The sequence below is a fragment of the Brienomyrus brachyistius genome, chromosome 7 (assembly GCF_023856365.1).
Source record: "Brienomyrus brachyistius isolate T26 chromosome 7, BBRACH_0.4, whole genome shotgun sequence".
Lineage (NCBI taxonomy): Eukaryota > Metazoa > Chordata > Actinopteri > Osteoglossiformes > Mormyridae > Brienomyrus > Brienomyrus brachyistius.
Genome location: NC_064539.1, coordinates 12295606 through 12301817, shown reverse-complemented (window position 1 = coordinate 12301817; position 6212 = coordinate 12295606).

Sequence of the window (6212 nt, the reverse complement as noted above, 5' to 3'; positions counted from 1 at the left end):
CTGAGGCCACCAAACCGGACACCCTCAATGCCCTGGCTGCACCTAGAAATTCTGTCCATAAAAGTTATGAACAGAATCGGTGACAAAGGGCAGTCCTAGCGGAGTACAACCCTCACCAGAAACGAGTCTGACAATGCGGACCAAGCTCTGTCACCTGTTGTACAGGGACTGAACAGCCCTTATAAGGAAGCCCGGCACCCCATACTCCCGGAGCACTCCCCACAGGACTCCCAAAGGGACATGGTCGAATGCCTTCTCCAAGTCCACAAAACATATGTAGACTGGTTGGAAAAACTCCCACGCACCCTCCAGGACCCTGCTGAGAGTATAGAGTCATCCACTGATGGCCAGGGCGAAAACCACACTGCTCCTCCTGAATCCGAGGTACGACAATCCGACAGGCACTCCTCTCCAGGGTCCCTTTGCAGGGAGGCTGAGGAGTGTGATCCCCCTATAGTTGGAGCACACCCTCCAGTCCCCCTTCTTGAAGAGGGGGACCACCACCCCAGCCTGCCAATCCAAAGGCACTGCCCCTGATGTCCACACGATGTTGCAGATGCATGTCAACCAGGATAGCCCATCCAGAGCTTTGAGGAACTCCAGGCGGATCTCATCCACCCCCGGGGCCTGGCCACCGAGGAGCTTTTTAACCACCTCAGCGACCTCCACCCCAGAGATAGGGGAGTTCACCCCCAAGTCCCCAGACTCTACTTCCTCATTGTCAGGTGTGTCGGTGAGATTGAGGAGGTCTTCAAAGTATTCCTTCCACCGACCCCCAACCTCCTGAGCTGGGGTCAGCAGCACCCCATCCCCACCATAAACACTGGTGATACTGCACCGTTTTCGTACCCTGAGCTGCTAGATGGTGGACCAGAATCTCCTCCAAGCTGTCCAGAAGTCGTTCTCCATGGCCTTGCGAAACTCCTCCCACACTCAGGTTTTTGCCTCAGTGACCGCCAAAGCCGTGTTCCGCTTGGCCCAACGGTACTCATCAGCTGCCTCTGGAGTCCTACAGGCCAAAAGCCAACAGCTTGATGGCATCCCTCACCGCTGGTGTCCACCGGCGAGTTTGGGGATTGCCACTGCAACAGGCATCAACCAACTTACGGCCACAGCTCCGGTCAGCCGCTTCCACAATGGAGGTGTGGAACATGGCCCATTCAGACTCATGCCGCCTCCCCCGGGACATGGGCAAAGTTCTGCCAGAGGTAGGAGTTGAAGCTTCTTCTGACAGGGGATTCTGCCAGATGTTCCCAGCAGACCCTCACTATATGCTTGGGCCTGCAAGGGCTGACCGTCTTCCCCCCCCCACCAGCAAAACCAACCTACCACCAGGTGGTGATCGGTTGACAGCTCCATCCCTCTCCTCACCCAAGGGTCCAATACATGCCGCAAATACGATGACACGACCACAAAGTCGATCATTGAACAGCGGCCTAGGGTGTCCTGGTGCCAAGTGCACATACAGTATGGATGAGCACAGAAGTCCAATAATAAAACACCACTTGGGTTCAGATCAGGGGGGCCGTTCCTCCCAATCACGCCCCTCCAGGTCTCACTGTCAGTGCCCACGTGAGTATTTGAGTCCCCCAGCAGAACAAGAGAGTCTCCAGGAGGAGCGCTCTCCAACACCTCTTCCAAGGACTCCAGAAAGGCTGGGTATTCTGAACTGCCGTTTGGCGCATAAGCACAAACAACACTCAGGACCTGTCCCCCCACCCAGGCAAAGGGAGGCTACCCTACTCGTTCAACGTGGCAAACCCAAATGTATAGGCGCCCAGCCAGGGGGCAATAAGTATGCCCATCCCTGCTCGGCGCCTCTCCCCACAAGTAACTCCAGATTGGAAGAGGGTCCAACCTCCCTCAAGGAGACTGGTTCCAGAGCCCAAGCCATGCGCTGAGGTGAGCCCGACTATATCTATTCAGAACCTCACAACCTCGCGCACCAGCTCAGGCTCCTTCCCTGCCAGAGAGGTGATTCTTTTCTATACTCACTGTACATATGGTGATTAGGGATGTGTTAGAGGTAGATAGATAGTAAACAAACAAGTAAGTGTGAAATTATGGTTGGAGGTGGACAGCGGCACATCGAGAGATGGCCTTCCAGTGCCAGATGACAGTAGGTAGGAGAAATCCCCAGTAGTGCTTGTTAACAAACCGTGGAGGAATGTGCTGGGGGCATAAAGGCCTCCAGGACAGTTCCAGTAATGTTGTCCAATTTTATCAACATCATCTTCTCCGCTGGCCCTTCTGATGAGTTTGTTTGGACGTTTCTCATCACCTGAACTGATCTCACTGCCCCAGCAGGTTTCAGTGTAGAACAACATGCCGGCCACTACAGACTGATAAAACGTACTCAGCCACTTGCTACGCACATTAAAAGACTTGAGCCTCCCCAGAAAGCAGAGTTTGATCTGGCTTTTCTTGTACAGCGCCGCTGTGTTGCCCACCCAGTGCAGTCTGCTGTACAGGTGGACCCTCAGGTACTGTTAGCTGTGTGCCACATCCAAATCCTCCCCCTGGATGGTGGCTGATCTCAGGGGGCTCCTAATCATGCAGGGATTCCAGCGGCAGCTCCTTTGTCTTGCTGGTGTTGAGCTGCAGATTGCTCTCACTGTACCACAAAAAAACCTCTACAGGCCCATTGACTCATCTCCATTGCTGATGTATCCTACAGTAGATGAGCTGTCTATAGATGGCAACAGCTGACAAGTAAACAAGAACAGCGATAGGATGGGTCCCTGAGGGGCCCCAGTGTTCCTCACTGCAATCTCTGACATAGAGTCCAGGGGCCTCACAAGCTGCCGTCTGATAGTCAGGTACAGTCTGTGATCCAGCACAGCAGAGAGTTACATATGGTTATGGAAATGTGCAAGTAGGAGAAGGTATGCATGGATGTACTCTGACAAGTGTTTCAGTGTCAGGAGAGAGGCAGGTAAAATCCAACATGTGGGTAAATAACCATTCGACATTACCTCCTGATGGACAAAGAGAGGGTGACACAATGGCTTATATACACATTTACATATAGGGATGGGATTTCATTTTTTCTAAAGGTTTTTTTTTACTATCTGGAAAGCACAGCTTATATGTTGAGCGGTGGAGCTTTACAAAATATGTCCATAATTCTCCAGCGTATACTGTAAGCCAGCTGTCTGCAGAATCAGAAACACATTTAGTCCCACATGAACTGTTTCACTGTTATTTAAATTATTCTTCCAAAAAATATGGCTCACAAGAGTATTTTCCAATATAGCATTTCACTTTTTAAAATGAAACCTGTATTGGTCTAACTCAGGGCTGCCCAACCCTGCTCCTGGAGCTTAGGTGCAGCCCTAATGTAACATACCTGATACACATAATCAGGGCCTTGAGTAATATCTCAGTATTAGGGCCAGCTTAGTAACAACATAGCTGGGTCAGGTACTAAGATGCTACTGAAGGGCCTGATTATCTGTATCAGGTGTATTTAATTAGGGCAGCACCTATGCTCTGCAGGTTGGTAGATCTCCAGGAGTAGGGTTGGGCAGCCCTGGTCTAGCTACTTAAAAAAAATGATATAGATATTGTTGCATGTGTTACTGTTCATTTTTGTTTTGTTGTGTAATGTGCAGTCTCACAAACAATTTCCTTCGGATAAAAAGATAAAAAGTTTTTCTGATTCTAATTCAAATTAAATGAGAACACGAGAACATCCAACCTTTTCAAATAAAAAGCTCATAACCAATGGGGGCAGTTCATAAATCAGAATCAGAATCAGAATCAGAATCAGAATCGTGTTTATTGGCCAAGTATGTGCAAGCACATACAAGGAATTTGATTCCGGTAGATGTTGTCTCTCAAGTAGTGTAAAAAGAAAACAAAAAACAAAACAGCAGTGTGTAAGGATACAATGAACAATATCCAGAGCAAGTGTAAATACTATAATATACAGTTACAATATGACTGTGAATATGGATTGTTCTACAGTATAAGACAAGTGTTAACAGGTGTATGTAAGTGTTGTTTGTACATATTGTATAATAATATGTTTATTCTATTTATAAATATATATATATAATAAATATAAATATATGTATGTATGTACATAGTATATATATGTGTGTATAAATGAGCAATGAACAGTACAATAAAATAATCTAAATCTTATAAGCAGAAAAAAAAAACAGAGATTACAGAATAGATACCAGAATATATACAGATATATACCAAGGAGTGTACATAAAGTGCAGTGCAGTGCTGAAGGTGTTTGGCAGTGCGACAGTTCAGCTGTTTAGGAGGGAGATGGCGAGGGGAAAGAAACTGTTCCTGTGTCGGGTGGTGCTGGTCTGCAGGCTTCTATAACGTCTGCCGGAGGGCAGCAGGTCAAAAAGTCTGTGTCCAGGGTGTGCGGGGTCTGTGATGATTTTTCCTGCCCTTTTCTTGGATCTTGAGAGGTACAGGTCCTGGATGGAGGGCAGGGGGGCACCGGTGATCCTTTCTGCTGTCCGTACGGTCCGCTGCAGTCTGTTCCTGTCTTGTTTAGTGGCAGCTCCATACCAGACAGTGATGGAGGAGCACAGGACAGACTCAATGACCGCAGTGTAGAACTGGATCAGCAGCTCCTGTGGAAGACTGTACTTCTCCAGTTGCCTCAGGAAGTACATCCTCTGCTGGGTCTTTTTGAGGATGGAGGAGATGTTGGTCTCCCACTTCAGGTCCTGGGAAATTGTGGTGCCCAGGAACTTGAAGGTCTCCACAATAGACACCGGGCTGTCTGCTATGGTGAGGGGGGACAGTGTCGTGGGATGTCTCCTGAAGTCCACTGCCATCTCTACCGTCTTGAGAGTGTTCAACTCCAGGTTGTGCTGACTGCATCATAGTACCAGCCGCTCCACTTCCTGCCGGTATGCAGACTCATCACCATCCTGAATGAGCCCAATGACGGTGGTGTCGTCTGCAAACTTCAGGAGTTTTACAGCTGAGTTCCTGGAGGTGCAGTCATTTGTGTAGAGGGAGAAGAGCAGTGGGGAGAGGACACATCCTTGAGGGGCACCAGTACTGAGTGACCGTGTTACAGAAGTGATCTCCCCCAGCCTTACTTGCTGCTTCCTGTCTGTCAGGAAGCTGGTGATCCACTGACAGGTAGCTGGTGGCACGCTGAGCTGGGAGAGTTTGGAGGAGAGGAGTTCAGGCACAATGGTGTTGAACGCCGAACTAAAGTCCACAAACAGGATCCTGGCGTAAGATCCCGGGCGGTCGAGATGTTGTAGGATGTAATGCAGCCCCATATTCACTACATCATCCACCGACCTGTTTGCCCGGTAGGCAAACTGCAGGGGGTCCAGCTGGTGTCCTGTAATGTCCTTCAGATGGGCTAACACCAGGCGTTCAAAGGATTTCATGACTACAGACGTCAAGGCAACAGGTCTGTAGTCATTCAGTCCAGAGATGGTGGGTTTCTTGGGGACCGGAATAATGGTGGAGCGTTTGAAGCAGGTGGGAACTTCACACAGTTCCAAGGATCTATTGAAGATGCGGGTGAAGATGGGAGCCAGCTGATCAGCACAGGCTTTGAGGCAGGAGGGGGAGACACCGTCTGGACCTGCGGCTTTCCTGGTCTTCTGTTTCTGGAACAGTCGGCTCACATCCTCTACGTGTATTCTGAGTTCCAGGGGGGAGGGTAGGGGGTTGAGAGGTGTGATGGGGGTCGTTGACTCTGGGGTGGGGTGGGTGAGGGGTGTGTATCTGTCCGTCTCAAACCTGCAGTAGAAGGTGTTCAGCTCGTCTGCCAGGTCTTTGTTTGCTGCAGCAGGGGGTGGGGGTCGTCTGTAGTTGGTGATGGTTCGCAGACCTCTCCACACTGACGCAGGGTCGTTGGCTGAGAACCGTTCCTTCAGCTTCTCAAAGTAGCTTCTTTTAGCCACTTTGATCTCCCTGGTCAGCGTGTTCCTGGCTTGTTTGTACAGGGCCCTATCACCACTTCTGTAGGCATCCTCCTTGGCCCGGCGAAGATGTTGCAGTTTGGGAGTGAACCATGGTTTATTGTTGTTGTAAGTGCAGAAGGTCTTGGTTGGCACACATACATCTTCACAAAAGCTGATGTATGATGTCACCGTGTCTGTGAGCTCATCCAGATTATCAGATGCAGCCTCAAAAACAGTCCAATCAGTGCAGTCAAAACAGTCCTGCAGTTCCTGCTTTGCTGCATTGGTCCACTTCTTCACAGTTTT